At 37.8% G+C, this 17599-nt stretch overlaps 1 protein-coding gene across 10 annotated transcripts in view; it reads left to right on the forward strand.

Annotated features, from left to right (window-relative positions):
• The window catches only part of LOC102398822, a 472058-nt gene that overhangs the window by 168052 nt on the left and 286407 nt on the right, over positions 1–17599 (forward strand). The gene's annotated exons all lie outside the window — the stretch shown is intronic.

Below are 17599 nucleotides of genomic sequence, written 5' to 3' on the forward strand. Positions count from 1 at the left end.
TAAAATATTTCACATATACTGTATTCTTTTTAATATTCATTTCAGTTCAGTTCAGTTGCTCAGTCGTGTCTGACTCTTTGTGACCCCATGAATTGCAGCACACCAGGCTTCGCTGTTCATCACCAACTCCCGGAGTTCACTCAAACTCATGTCCTTCGAGTAGTGATGCCATCCAGCCATCTCATCCTGTGTCATCCACTTTTCCTCCTGCCCCCAGTGCCTCCCAGCATCAGAGTCTTTTCCAATGAGTCAGCTCTTTGCATGAGGTGGCCAAAGTACTGGAGTTTCAGCTTTAGCATCATTCCTTCCAAAGAAATCCCAGGGCTGATCTCCTTTAGAATGGACTGGTTGGATCTCCTTGCAGTCCAAGGGACTCTCAAGAGTCTTTTCCAACAGCACCGTTCAAAAACATTAGTTCTCATAGTGGTTTTGATTTGCATTTCTCTGATAATGAGTGATGTTGAACATCTTTTCATGTGTTTGTTAGCCATCTGTATGTCTTCTTTGGAGAAATGTCTATTTAGTTCTTTGGCCCATTTTTTGATTGGGTCATTTATTTTTCTGGAGTTGAGCTGTCGGAGTTGCTTGTATGTTCTCGAGATTAGTTGTTTGTCAGTTGCTTCATTTCACACAAGTCAGAATGGCTGCGATCCAAAAGTCTACAAGTAATAAATGCTGGAAAGGGTGTGGAAAAAAGGGAACCCTCTTACACTGTTGGTGGGAATGCAAACTAGTACAGCCACTATGGAGAACAGTGAGGAGATTCCTTAAAAAAACTGGAAATAGAACTGCCTTATGATCCAGCAATCCCACTGCTGCGCATACACACTGAGGAAACCAGAAGGGAAAGAGACACGAGTACCCCAATGTTCATCGCAGCACTGTTTATAATAGCCAGGACGTGGAAGCAACTTAGATGTCCATCAGCAGATGAATGGATAAGAAAGCCATGGTACATATACACAATGGAGTATTACTCAGCCATTAAAAAGAATACATTTGAATCAGTTCTAATGAGGTGGATGAAACTGGAGCCTATTATACAGAGTGAAGTAAGCCAGAAAGAAAAACACCAATACAGTATACTAACACACATATATGGAATTTAGAAAGATGGTAACAATAACCCTGTGTACGAGACAGCAAAAGAGACACTGATGTATAGAACAGTCTTATGGACTCTGTGGGAGAGGGAGAGGGTAGGAAGATTTGGGAGAATGGCATTGAAACATGTAAAATATCATGTATGAAACGAGTTGCCAGTCCAGGTTCGATGCACGATACTGGATGCCTGGGGCTGGTGCACTGGGACGACCCAGAGGGATGGTATGGGGAGGGAGGAAGGAGGAGGGTTCAGGATGGGGAACACATGTATACCTGTGGCGGATTCATTTTGATATTTGGCAAAACTAATACAATTATGTAAAGTTTAAAAATAAAATAAAATTAAAACAAACAAACAAACAAACAAAAAACATCAATTCTTCGGTGCTCAGCTTTCTTCACAGTCCAACTCTCACATCCACACATGACCACTGGGAAAACACATCCTTGACTAGAAGGACCTTTGTTGGCAAATTAATGCCTCTGCTTATCAATATGCTGTCTAGTTTTGTTATAACTTTCCTTTATATCAGAATACCCAATATTTTTTTTAAATTTATTTATTTTAATTAGAGGCTAATTACTTTACAATATTGTATTGGTCTTGCTATACATCAACATGAATCCGCCACGGGTGTACACATGTTCACAATCCTGAACACCCCTCCCACCTCCTTCCCCATACCATCCCTCTGGGTCATCCCAGTGCACCAGCCCCAAGCATCCTGTATCCTGCATCAAACCTGGACTGGAAATTCATTTCTTATATGATATTATACATGTTTCAATACCATTCTCCCAAATCATCCCCCACCTCCCTCTCCCAGAGAGTCCAAAAGACTGTTCTATAAATCTGTGTCTCTTTTGCTGTCTCGCATACAGCGTTATCATTACCATCTTTCTAAATTCCATATATATGCGTTAGTATACTGTATTGGTGTTTTTTTTTTCTGGGGTATTTCACTCTGTATAATAGGCTTCAGTTTCAACCACCTCATTAAAACTGATTCAAATGTATTATTTTAATAGCTTAGTAATACTCCATTGTGTATATGTACCACAGCTTTCTTATCCATTCATCTACTGATGGACATCTATGTTGCTTCCATATCCTGGCTATTATAAACAGTGCTTTGATGAACATTGGGGTACATGTGTCTCTTTCAATTCTGGTTTCCTCAGTGTGTATGCCCAGCAGTGGGATTGCTGGGTCATATGGCAGTGCTATTTCTAGTTTTTTAAAGAATCTCCATACTGTTCTCCATAGTGGCTGTACTAGTTTCCATTCCCACCAACAGTGTAAGAGGGTTCCCTTTTCTTCACATCCTCTCCAGCATTTATTGCTTGTAGACTTTTGGATCGCAGCCATTCTGACTTGTGTGAAATGGTACCTCATTGTGGTTTTGATTTGCATTTCTCTGATAATGATTGATGTTGAGTATCTATTCATGTGTTTGTTAGCCATCCATATGTCTTCTTTGGAGAAATGTCTATTTAGTTATTTGTCCCATTTTTTGATTGGGTAATTTATTTTTCTGGAATTGAGCTGCAGGAGTTGCTTGTATATTTTTGAGATTAGTTGTTTGTCAGTTGCTTCATTTGCTATTATTTTCTCCCATTCTGAAGGCTGTCTTTTCACCTTGCTTATAGTTTCTTTTGTTGTGCAGAAGATTTTAATTTTAATTAGTTCCAATTTTTTTTTTTTTATATTTGCTTTTATTTCCAGTATTCTTGGGGGCGGGTCATAGAGGATCGTGCTGTGATTTATGTCGGAGAGTTTTGCCTATGTTCTCCTCTAAGGCTTTTATAGTTTCTGGTCTTATGTTTAGATCTTTAATCCATTTTGAGTATTTTTATACATGGTGTTAGAAAGTGTTCTAGTTTCATTCTTTTACAAGTGGTTGATCAGTTTTCCCAGCACCCCTTGTTAAAGAGATTGTCTTTTCTCCATTGTATATTCTTGCCTCCTTTTTCAAAGATAAGTTGTCCATAGGTGCATGGGTTTATCTCTTGGCTTTCTATTTTGTTTCCTTGATCTATATTTCTGTCTTTGTGCCAGTACCATACTGTCTTGATGACTGTGGCTTTGTAGTAGAGCCTGAAGTCAGGCAGGTTGATTCCTCTCATTCCATTCTTTTTTGTCAAGATTGCTTTGGCTATTCGAGGTTTTTTGTATTTCCATACAAATTGTGAAATTATATGTTCTAGCTCTGTGAAAAATACCATTGGTAGCTTGTTAGGAATTGCATTGCATCATCTATAGTTTTCTTTGAGTAGTATTCTCATTTTCACTATATTGATTCTTCTGATCCATGAACATGGTATATTTCTCTATCTATTAGTGTCCTGTTTGATTTCTTTCACCAGTGTTTTATAGTTTTCTATATATAGGTATTTAATTTCTTTAGGTAGATATATTCCTAAGTATTTTATTCTTTTTGTTGCAATGGTGAATGGGATTATTTCCTTAATTTCTCTTTCTATTTTCTCATTATTGGTGTATAAAAATGCAAGAGATTTCTCTGTGTTGCTTTTATATCCTGCAAGTTTACTATATTCGTTGATTAGCTCTAGGAATTTTCTGGTGGAGTCTTTAGGGTTTTCTATGTAGAGAATCATGTGTCAACTGCAAACAGTGAGAGTTTTACTTCTTCTTTTCCAATTTGAATTCCTTTTATTTCTTTTTCTCCTCTGATTGCTGTGGCCAAAACTTCCAAATCTATGTTGAATAGCAGTGGTGAAACTGGGCACCCTTGTCTTGTTCCTGACTTTAGCAGAAATGCTTTCAGTGTTTCACCATTGAAGATAATGTTTCCTTTGGGTTTGTCATATGTATAGCTTTTATTATGTTGAGGTATGTTCCTTCTATTCCTGCTTTCTGGAGAGTTTTTATCATAAATGGATGTTGAATTTTGTCAAAGGCTTTCTCTGCATCTATTGAGATAATTATATGTCTTTTATTTTTCAATTTGTTAATGTGGTATATTACATTGATTGATTTGTGGATATTGAAGAATCCTTGCACCCCTGGGATAAAGCCCACTTGGTCGTGGTGTATGATCTTTTTAATGCATTGTTGGATTCTGATTGCTAGCATTTTGTTAAGAATTTTTGCATCTATATTCATCAGTGATATTGGCCTGTAATTTTCTTTTTTTGTGACATCTTTGTCAGGTTTTGGTATTAGGGTGATGGTGGCCTCATAGAATGAGTTTGGAAGTTTACCTTCCTTTGCAATTTTCTGGAAGAGTTTGAGTAGGATAGATGTTAGCTCTTCTCTAAATTTTTGGTAGAATTCAGCTGTGAAGCCGTCTGGACCTGGGCTTTTATTTGCTGGTGGATCAGATTACAGTTTCAATTTCCGTGCTTGTGATGTGTCTGTTAAGATTTTCTATTTCTTTCTGGCCCAGTTTTGGAAAGTTGTACTTTTCTAAGAATTTGTCCATTTATTCCACGTTGTCCATTTTATTGGCATATAAAGGGTGATAGTAGTCTCTTATGACCCTTCGTATTTCTGTTGTCTGTTGTATTTCTGTGTTGTCTTTTGTGATCTCTCCATTTTCATTTCTAATTTTATTGATTTGATTTTTCTCCCTTTGTTTCTTGATGGCTAATGGTTTGTCAATTTTATTTATCTTTTCAAAGAACCAACTTTTGGCTTTGTTGATTTTTGATTTATGGTCTCCTTTGTTTGTTTTGCATCTTATTTCTGCCCTAATTTTAAGATTTATTTCCTTCTACTAACTCTGGGGTTCTTCATTTCTTCATATTGTATTTGCTTTAGGTGTAGAGTAAGGTTATTTTTTTGACTTTTTTCTTGTTTCTTGAGGTATGCCTGTATTTCTATGAACTTTTCCCTTAGCACTGCTTTTACAGTGTCCCATAGGTTTTGGGTTGTTGTGTTTTCATTTTCATTCGTTTCTATGCATATTTTGATTTCTTTTTTATTTCTTCTGTGATTTGTTGTTTATTCATCAGTGTGTTGTTTAGCCTCCATATGTTGGAATTTTTAATAGTTATTCTCCTGTAATTGAGATCTAATCTTACTGCATTGTTTTTAGAAAAGATGTTTGGAATTATTTCAATTTTTTTGAATTTACGAAGGCTAGGTTTATTGCCCAGAATGTGATCTGTCCTGGAGAAGGTCCCGTGTGTGCTTGAGCAAAAGGTAAAATTCATTGTTTTGGGGTGAAATGTCCTATAGATATCAATTAGGTCTAGCTGGTCTATTGTATCATTTAAAGTTTGTGTTTCCTTGTTAATTTTCTGTTTAGTTGATCTATCCATAGGTGTGAGTGGGGTATTAAAGCCTCTCACTATTATCGTGTTATTGTTAATTTCCCCTTTCATACTTGTTAGCATTTGTCTTACATATGGTAGTGCTCCTAAGTTGGCTGCATATATATTTATAATTGTTATATCTTCTTCTTGGGTTGATCAATTTGATCATTATGTAGTGTCCTTCTTTGTCTCTTTTCACAGCCTTTGTTTTAAAGTCTATTTTATCTGATATGAGTATTGCTACTCCTGCTTTCTTGTGATCTTTGTTTGCATAGAATATCTTTTTCCAGCCCTTCACTTTCAGTCTGTATGTGTCCCCTGATTTGAAGTGGGTCTCTTGTAGACAACATATATAGGGGTCTTGTTTTTGTATCCATTCAGCCAGTCTTTATCTTTTGGTTGGGACATTCAACCCATTTACGTTTAAGGTAATTATTGATAAGTATGATCCTGTTGCCATTTACTTTATTGTTTTGTGTTTGAATTTACACACCCTTTTTGTGTCTCCTGTCTAGAGATTATCCTTTAGCATTTGTTGGAGAGCTGATTTGGTGGTGCTGAATTCTCTCAGCTTTTGCTTGTCTGTAAAGCTTTTGATTTCTGCTTTATATTTGAATGAGATCTTTGCTGGGTACAATAATCTGGGCTGTAGGTTATTTTCTTTCATCACTTTAAGTATGTCTTGCCATTCCCTCCTGGCCTGAAGAGTTTCTATTGAAACATCAGCTGTTATCCTTATGGGAATCCTCTTGTGTGTTTGTTGTTGTTTTTCCCTTGCTGCTTTTAATATTTGTTCTTTGTGTTTGATTTTTGTTAATTTGATTAATATGTGTCTTGGGGTGTTTTACCTTGGGTTTATCCTGTTTGGGACTCTCTGGGTTTCTTGGACTTGGGTGATTATTTCCTTCCCCATTTTAGGGAAGTTTTCAACTATTATCTCCTCAAGTATTTTCTCATGGTCTTTCTTTCTGTCTTCTTCTTCTGGGACTTCTATGATTCTAATGTTGGAGCGTTTAACACTGTTTTGGAGGTCTCTGAGATTGTCCTCATTTCTTTTAATTCGTTTTTCTTTTTTCCTCTCTGATTCTTTTTGTTTTCTACCATTCTATCTTCTACTTCACTAATCCTATCTTCTGCCTCTGTTATTCTACTATTTGTTGCCTCCAGAGTGTTTTTTATCTCATTTATTGCATTATTGATTATATATTGACTCTTTTTTGTTTCTTCTTGGTCCTTGTTAAACCTTTCTTGCATCTTCTCAATCCTTGTCTCTAGGGTATTTATCTGTGATTCCATTTTTATTTCAAGATTTTAGATCATTTTCACTATCATTATTCCTAATTCTTTATCATGTAGATTCCCTATCTCTTCCTCTTTTGTTTGGTTTGGTGGGCATTTATCCTGTTCCTTTACCTGCTGGGTATTCCTCTGTCTCTTCATCTTGTTTATATTGCTGAGTTTGGGGTGGCTTTCTGTATTCGGGCAATTTGTGGAATTCTCTTTATTATGGAGTTTCCTCACTATGGGTGAGGTTTAATTGGTGGCTTGTCAAGGTTTCTTGTTTAGGGAAGCTTGTGTTGGTGTTCTGTTGGGTGAAGCTGGATTTCTTCTCTCTGGAGTGCAATGAAGTGTCTAGTAACAAGTTATGAGATGTCAATGGTTTTGGAGTAGCTTTCAGGAACCTGTATGTTGAAGCTCAGGGCTGTGTTCCTGAAGAATTTGCGTGGTATGTCTTGCTCTGGAACTTGTTGGCCCTTGGGTGGTGCTTGGTTTCAGTGTAGGTATGGAGGCGTTTGATGAGCTTCTATCAATTAATGTTCTCTGAAGTCAGGAGTTCTCTGATGTTCTCAGGATTTGGACTTAAATCTCCTGCTTCTGGTTTTCAGATTTATTTTTACAGTAGTCTCAAGACTTCTTATATATAGCACCATTGATAAAACATCTAGGTTAAAGATGAAAAGTTTCTCCACAGTGAGGGACACTCAGAGAGGTTTACAGAGTTACATGCAGAAGAGAAGAGGAAGGAGGGAGTTAGAGGTTACCCAAATGAGATGAAGTGGAATCAAAAGAAGAGAGAGAAAGTAATCACTTCATTATGTGCTCTCCACAGTCTGGACCACTCAGAGATGTTCATGGAGTTATTCAGAGAAGAGAAGAGGGAGGAAGGAGACAGAGGTTGCCAGGAGGATAAAAGGGGGGAATGAAAAGGAGAGAGACAGATCCAGCCAGTAATCAGTTCCCTAAGTGTTCTCCACTGTCTGGAACACACAGAGATTCAGAGAGTTGGGTAGAGAAGAGAAGGGGGAGGGAGGAGACAGAGGCGACCTGGTGGAGAAAAAGAGAGTCCAAAGGGGGAGAGAGCAGTCAAGCCAGTAATCTCGCTCCCAAGTAAAAATGGGTTCTGAAGATTGTGTTCTTAAAGGTACAAAATTGATAACAAATACCAAAAAGCAAATATTAAAATTCTAGGGTATAGGTTGGATTTTCAAAAATACAGTATTAAACAAAAGAAGAAGAAAAAATCACAAAAATTATTTAAAAAAATATATATATATATATATGAAGTTTGCTTTAAAAAACTTTTTTTGAAATGTAATAGTAGATTATAAAAATGAAAATTAAAGGAGTAATCGGGGACTTAAAATTTTTAAAAAAAAGAAAAAAGGAAAGAATGATCATAAAAATAGTAAAATATATATCTAGGACCTTCTCTGGTGTTGTTGTGGGCAGTGTGGGGTCAGTTCATTTTCAGATAGTTCTTTGGTCCGGCTTATATTTCTCAAGATCTATAGGTCCCTTCCTATGTAGTCAGTACTAATTACAGGTTTTTAATCTATTGAACCTGTCACTTCCAAGGTGGTTCCCTCAGTTTTAGCTTCTTCTGTTTGCTGATCTCTTCAGTGTCTGATTTCTGCCCTGACACAAGGGGTGCGATGGTGTACACTTTTTTTTTTTTTTAGGCTCACTTGTTCAGTTGCACTGTGGGGAGGGAGGGACGCTGCAAACAAATTACACTGGCTTGTGTTCACAGTGTCTCAGCCACACTGGGCCTGCCCCCGCTCACGGCGCGTGCACCCTCCCTGCCCACACAGCTCAGGCTCTAGGTTGCTCCGACGGTAACTGTCCGAGGCCAGCCCTGGGCTTTATGCACCTCCCAGGTCTAAGCCTCTCAGGTTCAGGCACTCGGGTAGTCCTCATAGTCACAGACTCCATTGGGCCTGCGTTTTGTGTGCTTCCCAGCTCTGAGGAGCTAGGGTGATGAGGTGTTTGGCGAGTGCGGTCACTGCGACTTATCGCCTCTCCCGTCCCTGCTGCTCGGTTTTCTGGGTGTACAACTGATGCACCTTCTCAGGCAGATAATGACTGTCCAGAACCCCAAGAAGTCTTAGTTAGCAAAGAATCCTGCTTGCAGTTAGGTAGATAATGTCTCTCTGGGGCTGTGATTGCCCCCTTCCGGCTCTGGCTGCCTGTCTCCAGAGGGGGATGGTCTGCAGCCGACTGGTTCTGTTCAGCCCTTTGTTCTGTGCGTGGGCCTGGTGGTGTCTTAGGGCTTTTCACGTGGTAGCTATCCCACAGTCTGGTTTGCTAGCCCAAATTAGTTCGCTCTGATTAGCCTCGGGGCATTCAGACCTGATCCTTACTCTAAGCAACGCAGCCCACGCCTCCCTGCCCAGCCCCCGCTTGCTAGTGGCAGGTGCAGGCGTCTGCGCTGCTTCTCCTCTGGGGGAGTTACCATTGGGCTTGTAATCTGTGGGTTTTAATTATTTACTTATTTTCCCTCCCTATTATGTTGCCCTCTGTGCTTTCAAGGCTCGCCACAGACTAGGCAGTGAGAGTGTTTCCTGGTGTTTGGAAACCTCTCTTTTTAAGGCTCCCCTCCTGGAACGGAGCTCCGTCCCTCCCTCTTTTGTCTCTTTTTTTGTCTTTTAAATTTTTCTACCTCCTTTTGAAGACAGTGGGCTGCTTTTCTGGGTGCCTGATGTCCTCTGCCAGCATTCAGAAGTTGTTTTGTGGAATTTACTCAGCGTTTAAATGTTCTTTTGATGAATTTGTGGGGAAGAATGTGGTCTCCCCGTCCTATTCCTCGGCCATCTTAGGACTGCCTCCTAGAATACCCAATAATTATATTTTGTTTAGTACACTGTAGAAATGTATAAATATATACACTATATATGTGTGTGTGTGTGTTTATTGAATGTTTAAAGCATATTTTCTTTATAGTTTTGTCACACAATTTAAGTTTTCCAGGTAGCTCAGTGGTAAAGAGTTTGCCTGCCAGTGTAGGAGGCCCAAGTTTTATCCCTGGGTCAGGAAGATCCCCTGAGGAAGAAATGGCAACCCACTCCAGTATTCTTTCCTGGAGAATCCCTTAGACTGAGGAGCCTGGTGTGCTACAGTCCATATGATTGCAAAGACTTGAACTCAACTGAGTACGCATGCATACACACAGTTTAAATTGGATGAAATCAGGAAAAATTAAATATTTCTTACAGAATATAATATTCTAACATGTGAGACAAAAACCTATAAATTAATTGAAAATGTATAATTATAATGGGCAAATATAAACATCTTTATTTCAACATATTGTTAAACATAAACAAAAAATAATTGCTTTATTCACATTTCTGATCTGGAATGCTGCTGCTGATGATGCTAAGTCACTTCAATCATGTCTGACTCTGTGCGACCCCATACATAGATGGCAGCCCACCAGGCTCCCCAGTCCCTGAGATTCTGAAGGCAAGAACACTGGAATGGGTTGCCATTTCCTTTTCCAATGCATGAAAGTGGAAAGTGAAAGTGAAGTCACTCAGTCGTGTCTGACTCTTAGTTACCCCATGGACTGTAGCCCTCCAAGATCCTCCATCCATGGGATTTTCCAGGCAAGAGTACTGGGGTGGGGTGCCATTGCCTTCTCCGTCTGATTTGGAATATTCTTCCTCTGAAGAATAATTTATTTGTGTGTCATTTTCTTTTGGCAGAGACTACCACTATTCTTTGGTATTTTTAAGAGAAGAGGCCTAAATATACTTAATAATTCAAAGTTATATGAATTTATATGTGTCAAATATTAGCAGAAAGAAATTCATCTTTGTAAAACCCAACTCTTTGGGAAATGTTTTTTCCTCAGTAAGTCCCAGTGAAAGAAACTTTGTGCCTACACCTACTTCCTTGGGTATCTGTGTTTGTGTTTGTTTATTAAAAAACATGATAGTAGTTTCTAGAATTACAGAGTGCCTGAAGTATTTCAGATATTGCTGAAACAATTAGAATTAATTAATTATATTTCTTCCTTTCTATATCAGTCTGATATTCATTTGAAGGATGTTTAAGAGGTTCAGTCATAAAATTGTAAATATTTAGGAGTAGTTTTTTAGCTTTTGTATTTTGTTTGCTGCTTGGCAGTTGTTTCATGCCAAAAGTGGAATACTAATTACCATTTTTAACATATGGCACAAGAGAAGAGCATTCTGCCTTAAAAATTACCTCCATTTACTGTTTGCTGATGTTTAAATGTAATTTATTTGGCTTTACAATGTGTTCCTTTTCAGAATGAAAATTTCTCTGTGGTATATAAAATGTTAAACAAGTTCACAATTTTCTTTTAAGTGCAAGAAAGTTTTGGGTATCCTTTTGAAAAATAGACTCTTGGTGAAGCCAAGTTGAAATAAAGCATGAGAACATTGAGTCCATAGAGGGAAAAACTAGAGAAGAAGATGAGAAAAGCAGGCTGCTTGCCAGTTTTTCCTAGGGACAAGACTTTGCTCTTGAAGCTTTTTTTTTTTTTTTTTAAGTTTAGTTACCTATAAACTGAGTTCAACTTCAGTAACAAACTAGGAGTCATCAAAGGTATTGTTGAAAATGAAATGACTGTATTCTGTGACTGCTACAAGTTACCATACATCTTTCTCATGATCAGCTCAGAGGAGGTTTTGTATTTGAGATTAGTCTTTTTCAGAAATCATGAAATAGGATTATGTCAAACATATTATTTTATTACATTCTTCTTGATTTTGTTAACTAGAAGACTGTAGGAAAAGTATTTTGTACAGATGAAACAAACTTTGAGATCTCTAATAGTTATTGCTTCTTAAGTATAGGTAAATGTTTAAATATTTTTCTTAATAACGTTTTAATAAACATTCAATATGTTACCTAATGTTTTCTTTCTGACTCTGTTTTCTATAAGTATTTACCTTGCCCTCCTTACATTTTATTTTTTTGTTATCACACAGATTTTCACTTTCTAACCATTTTCATTTTCTCTTGCTCTATTTTCCTCTCTCACTGCTCATATGGGAACTGAAAATAAAGTACTTATGTGAAATATGGGAAATAATCATAGATTTGAAGAATATGGTTGTTCTTGTGCAGTTGCTTAGTTGTGTCCAACTCTGTGACTCCATGGACTTCAGCACACAAGACTTTCCTGTCCTTCACTAAATCCTGGAGTTTGCTCAAACTCATGTCATTGAGTCAGTGATGCCATCCAGCAATCTCATCCTCTACCACACCCTTCTCATCTTGCTCTCAATCTTTCCCAGCATCAGGGTCTTTTCCAATGAATCAGCTCTTTGCATCAGGTGACTAAAGTATTGGAGCTTCAGCATCAGTCCTTCCAGTGAATATTCAGGGTTGATTTCCTTTAGGATTGATTGGTTTGATCTCCTTGCTGCCCAAGGAATTCTCACAAGTCTTCCCAGCACCACAATTTGAAAGCATCAATTCTTTGGTGCTCAGTCTTCCTCATTGTCCAACTCTCACATCTGCACATGACTACTGGAAAAACCATAGCTTTGACTAGACAGACCTTTGGTGGCAAAGTAATATCTCTGCTTTTTAATATGCTGTCTAGGTTGATCATAGCTTTTCTTCCAAGGAGCAAATGTCTTTTAATTTCATGGCTGCAGTTATGGTCCACAGTGAGTTTGGATCCCAAGAAAATAAAGTCTCTCACTGTTTCCATTAATTCCCCACCTATTTGCCATGAAGTGATGGGCCCAGATGCCAAGATGTTAGTTTTTTTGAATGTTGAGTTTTAAGCCTGCTTTTTCTCTCTCCTCTTCCACCTTTATCAAGAGGCTCTTTAGTTCCTTTCTGCTTTATGCCATTAGGGTGGCATCATCTGCATATCTGAGGTTACTGATATTTCTCCCAACAGTCTTGATTCCAGCTTGTGTTTCATCCAGCCCAGCATTTAACATGATGTATTCTGCATATAAGTTTAAGATTCAGGGTTACAATATACAGTGTTGACATAGTCCTTTCCCAATTTTGTACCAGTTCATTGTTCCATGTCCAGTTCTAACTGTTGCTTTTTGACCTGCAAGTAGGTTTCTCAGGAAGCAGGTAAGGCGGTCTGGTATTCCTATCCCTTTAAAATTTTCTGCAGTTTTTTATGATCCACACAGTCAAAGGCTTTAGTATAGTCAATGAATCAGGATTAGATGTTTCTCTAGAAACAATAGAATATACAATATTATTTTAATAATATTTACTATGTATAAACACTTTTCAAAGTGTTTTACACCTGAGTTGGGACGATCCCCTGGAGGAGGGCATGGAAAGCCACTCCAGTATTCTTTTCTGGATGATCCCCATGGACAGAGGAGGCTGGCAGGCTACAGTCCATGGGGTCACAAAGAGTCAGACATGACGGAGCTACTAAGTATGATAACATTTAATTTAAATAAAATTCTTTGGTAATTTTCTTTGGCAACTTTCATTTCCCCTCTTCCCACTGTAGTATTTGATTTTTGCAAGTTATATAGTTGACCCTATTGTTTCATTGTTACCACTTACTCAGCTCTTTTACAACTATAATCCACTTACCCAATGAATATTTATTGAACACACATTGTATGTTATGCACTGTTCAATATACTAGGAACAAGCAAGGTATGTACCTCGATCCTCACTGAATTTGAATAAACATTTAAGTGAAATGTATAGTATGTTGCACGGTGATAAGTGTTATAGAGAAAAATAAAATGAAGAAGTAGGATCAGGTGCCAGCAAGCATGACTGAATGTTAGGGATTGCCTCATAGAAAACGTGAATTGAGCAAAGACTCTAAGAAGGTAAAGGATCAGGCTTTAAACCATGTGGCTATCTGGGAGGGGTATGTTCTAAGTAGAGAATACAAAAGGCAAAGAGTATGAGAGAGATTCAATACGTTATGTATTCTAAGAATAACAAGAATGCCAATGTGATTTTAATGAGATATGGAGGGGAAAGTAAGTGGGGAGTAGACATAATCAAAGCTGAGGTCTAAGAGCAAATTGATCGAGGGGCAGATTATATATGTAGTGGGTCACTGTAAAGACTTTGCCTCAACATTTGATTATGTAAACTTTCAAACATATAAACAAGTTGAAAGAATTATACAATAAACCTCCATATCCATTTACAAATAGCTGAGAAAAGAAGACAAGTGAAAAGCAAAGGAGAAAAGGAAAGATATAAACATCTGAATGCAGAGTTCCAAAGAATAGCAAGAAGAGATAAGAAAGCCTTTTTTAGCAATCAGTGCAAAGAAATAGAGGAAAACAACAGAATGGGAAAGACTAGGGATCTCTTCAAGAAAATCAGAGATACTAAAGGAACATTTCATGCAAAGATGAGCTCGATAAAGGACAGAAATGGTATGGACCTAACAGAAGCAGAAGATATTAAGAAGAGATGGCAAGAATACACAGAAGAACTGTACAAAAAAGATCTTCACAACCCAGATAATCACGATGGTGTGATCACTGCCGTAGAGCCAGACATCCTGGAAAGTGAAGTCAAGTGGGCCTTAGAAAGCATCACTATGAACAAAGATAGTGGAGGTGTTGGAATTCCAGTTGATCTATTCCAAATCCTGAAAGATGATGCTGTGAAAGTGCTGCACTCAATATGCCAGCCAATTTGGAAAACTCAGCAGTGGCCATAGGACTGGAAAAGGTCAGTTTTCATTCCAATCCCAAAGAAAGGCAATGCCAAAGAATGCTCAAACTACTGCACAATTGCACTCATTTCATATGCTAGTAAAGTAATGCTCAAAATTCTCCAAGCCAGGCTTCAGCAATATGTGAACCGTGAACTTCCTGATGTTCAAGCTGGTTTTAGAAAAGGCAGAGGAACCAGAGATCAAATTGCCAACATCCGCTGGATCATGGAAAAAGCAAGAGAGTTCCAGAAAAACATCTATTTCTGCTTTATTGACTATGCCAAAACCTTTGACTGTGTGGATCACACTGAACTGTGGATAATTCTGAAGGAGATGGGAATACCAGACCACCTGATCTGCCACCTGAGAAATTTGTATGCAGGTCAGGAAGCAACAGTTAGAACTGGACATGGAACAACAGACTGGTTCCAAATAGGAAAAGGAGTTCGTCAAGGCTGTATATTGTCACCCTGTTTATTTAACTTATATGCAGAGTACATCATGAGAAACTCTGGACTGGAAGAAACACAAGCTGGAATCAAGATTGCCGGGAGAAATATCAATAACCTCAGATATGCAGATGACACCACCCTTATGGCAGAAAGTGAAGAGGAACTCAAAAGCCTCTTGATTAAAGTGAATTTGGAGAGTGAAACAGTTGGCTTTAAGCTCAATATTCAGAAAACGAAGATCATGGCATCTGGTCCCACCACTTCATGGGAAATAGGTAGGGAAACAGTGGAAATAGCGTCAGACTTTATTTTTCTGAGCTCCAAAATCACTACAGATTGTGACTGCAGCCATGAAATTAAAAGACGCTTACTCCTTGGAAGGAAAGTTATGACCAACCTAGATAGCATATTCAAAAGCAGAGACATTACTTTGCCAACAAAAGTTCATCTAGTCAAGGCTATGATTTTTCCTGTGGTCATGTATGGATGTGAGAGTTGGACTGTGAAGAAGGCTGAGCACCAAAGAATTGATGCTTTGGAACTGTGGTGTTGGAGAAGACTCTTGCGAGTCCCTTGGACTGCAAAGAGATCCAACTAGTTCATTCTGAAGGAAATCAGCCCTGGGATTTCTTTGGAAGGAATGATGCTAAAGCTGAAACTCCAGTACTTTGGCCACCTCATGCGAAGAGTTGACTCATTGGAAAAGACTCTGATGCTGGGAGGGATTGGGGGCAGGAGGAGAAGGGGCCAACAGAGGATGAGATAGCTGGATGGCATCACTGACTCTATGGATGTGAGTCTCAGTGAACTCCAGGAGTTGGTGATGGACAGGGAGGCCTGGCGTGCTGCAATCCATGGATTCGCAAAGAGTCGGACACGATTGAGCGACTGGTCTGATCTGATCAGATATTTGCTATATTAAACTATATCATCTGTCTGTCCCTCTATCTACCCACCAATCCATCATATTTTTTATCATGCACTTCAAAATAAGTTGTAGAAATCAGTATTCTTCATCCCAAATACTTCAGCATTCATGACATTAATGGAATTGCAATACTAATTTTCAACTCAGTTTTATCAAAAATTTTATAAAATGAAATTAATCAATCTTAAATTGGTCATTATGTGAATTTTAACAAATATAAAATGCACGTATAACAACTCCTTGTGAAGATATAGAATAATCTCCTCCCCTCAGGAAGTACTCTCATGCTCATTCTGAATCATCCTTCATGCTTCTCCCCCATTTCTCACCCTCTCACCAAAAAGGAACTCTGCTTCTGATTTTTCTCCACCTCTAAATAGTTTTGACAGTTCTGGAATTTCACATAATTGAAATTATACATTATTTGCTCTTTTTAGAAGTCCTTTTTCAATCAACATAATGTTCTTTATATCACTTTTTGATATCAGTTGATTTTACCATTATATTTTTATGTAGTATTCCATTTTATGAATATACCACAGTTTATCCTTTCTTCTGTTGACAGAAAACCCTTCCTTCATTTGTAGGTATTTCCAAAGATATATGAAAACATATGTCCACAAATAGACCTTAAAATATTCATGGAGAATAGAAAACTCTTAGGGCAAAGTTATTCCTAATTTAAGGCTATTATGAATAAAGTTGTTATAACTGTATTTCATGGAAGGTTTTTTTTTTTTTTTTTTTAAGATGGTTTTTTGAGGAGTTTTAGAGTCAGAGCAAAGTTAAAAGGAAGGTAGACATTTCCCATATACTCCCTACCTCCATGCATGCATAGCCTTCCTATTTATCAGTGTTCCTCACCAGAGTGTACATTTATTACAATTGATGAACCTACATTGACACATCATAATCAGTCAAAGTCAATAGTGTATATCATGATTCACTGCTGGTGTTGTACATTCTATGAGTTTGGACAAATCCACCATGACCATGACATATGTACATCATTGTAGTTCATAGAATATTTTCACTGCCCTAAAATTACTCTGTTCTCCATTAATATTTTAAGGTCTATTTGTGGATACGTTTTCATTTCTCTTTAGAAATACCTACAAATGAAATTGCTGGGGAATGTATATGTTTAGTTTTATTAGAAACTTCCAAAACTTCACCTAAAACAATTATTTTTGTTTTACTCTACAATAAAAAGGTACGAAATTTCCAGTTACTCCACATCAAACTTCTCAATTCAAGTCATTCTGATGGATGTGTAGTTACTTCTCATTGTAGATTTAATTTGTACTTTGGTATTAAGTGATCATGTTAAGCATATTTACAAATGCTTTTTTTGTCCTTGCATTTATGTGTGTAGAGTGTATGCTCAAAATTTTTGCCTGTTTTTAAAAAAGTGATTGCTTATATTTTTCTTTTTGAGTTGTTGGAGTCATTTTTTATCTTGGATACCAGTTGTTTGTAAAATGTTTAATTGATGAGTATTTTATTCCAGTGTTGTTCAGTTGCTAAGTCCTGTCCGACTCTTTGTAACCCCATGAACTGAAGTATGCAAGCCTTCCCTGTCCTTCACTAACTCCTGGAGTTTGTTCAAACTCATATCCATTGAGTCAGTGATGTGATCCAGCCATCTTATTCTCTGCCACCCGTTTCTCCTTTTGCTTTCAATCTTTTCCAGCATTAGGTTCTTTTCACATGAGTTGGCATTTCACATCAGGTTGCCAAAATATTGGAGCCTCAGCTTCAGCATCAGTCCTTTCAATGAATATTCAGAGTTGATTTCCTTTAGGATTGACTAGTTTGATCTCCTCACTGTCCAAGGAACTCTTAAGATTCTTCTTCCTCACAATTCAAAAGCATCAATTCTTCAGCACTTGGCCTTTT

Source organism: Bubalus bubalis, chromosome X (genome assembly GCF_019923935.1).
Source record: "Bubalus bubalis isolate 160015118507 breed Murrah chromosome X, NDDB_SH_1, whole genome shotgun sequence".
Lineage (NCBI taxonomy): Eukaryota > Metazoa > Chordata > Mammalia > Artiodactyla > Bovidae > Bubalus > Bubalus bubalis.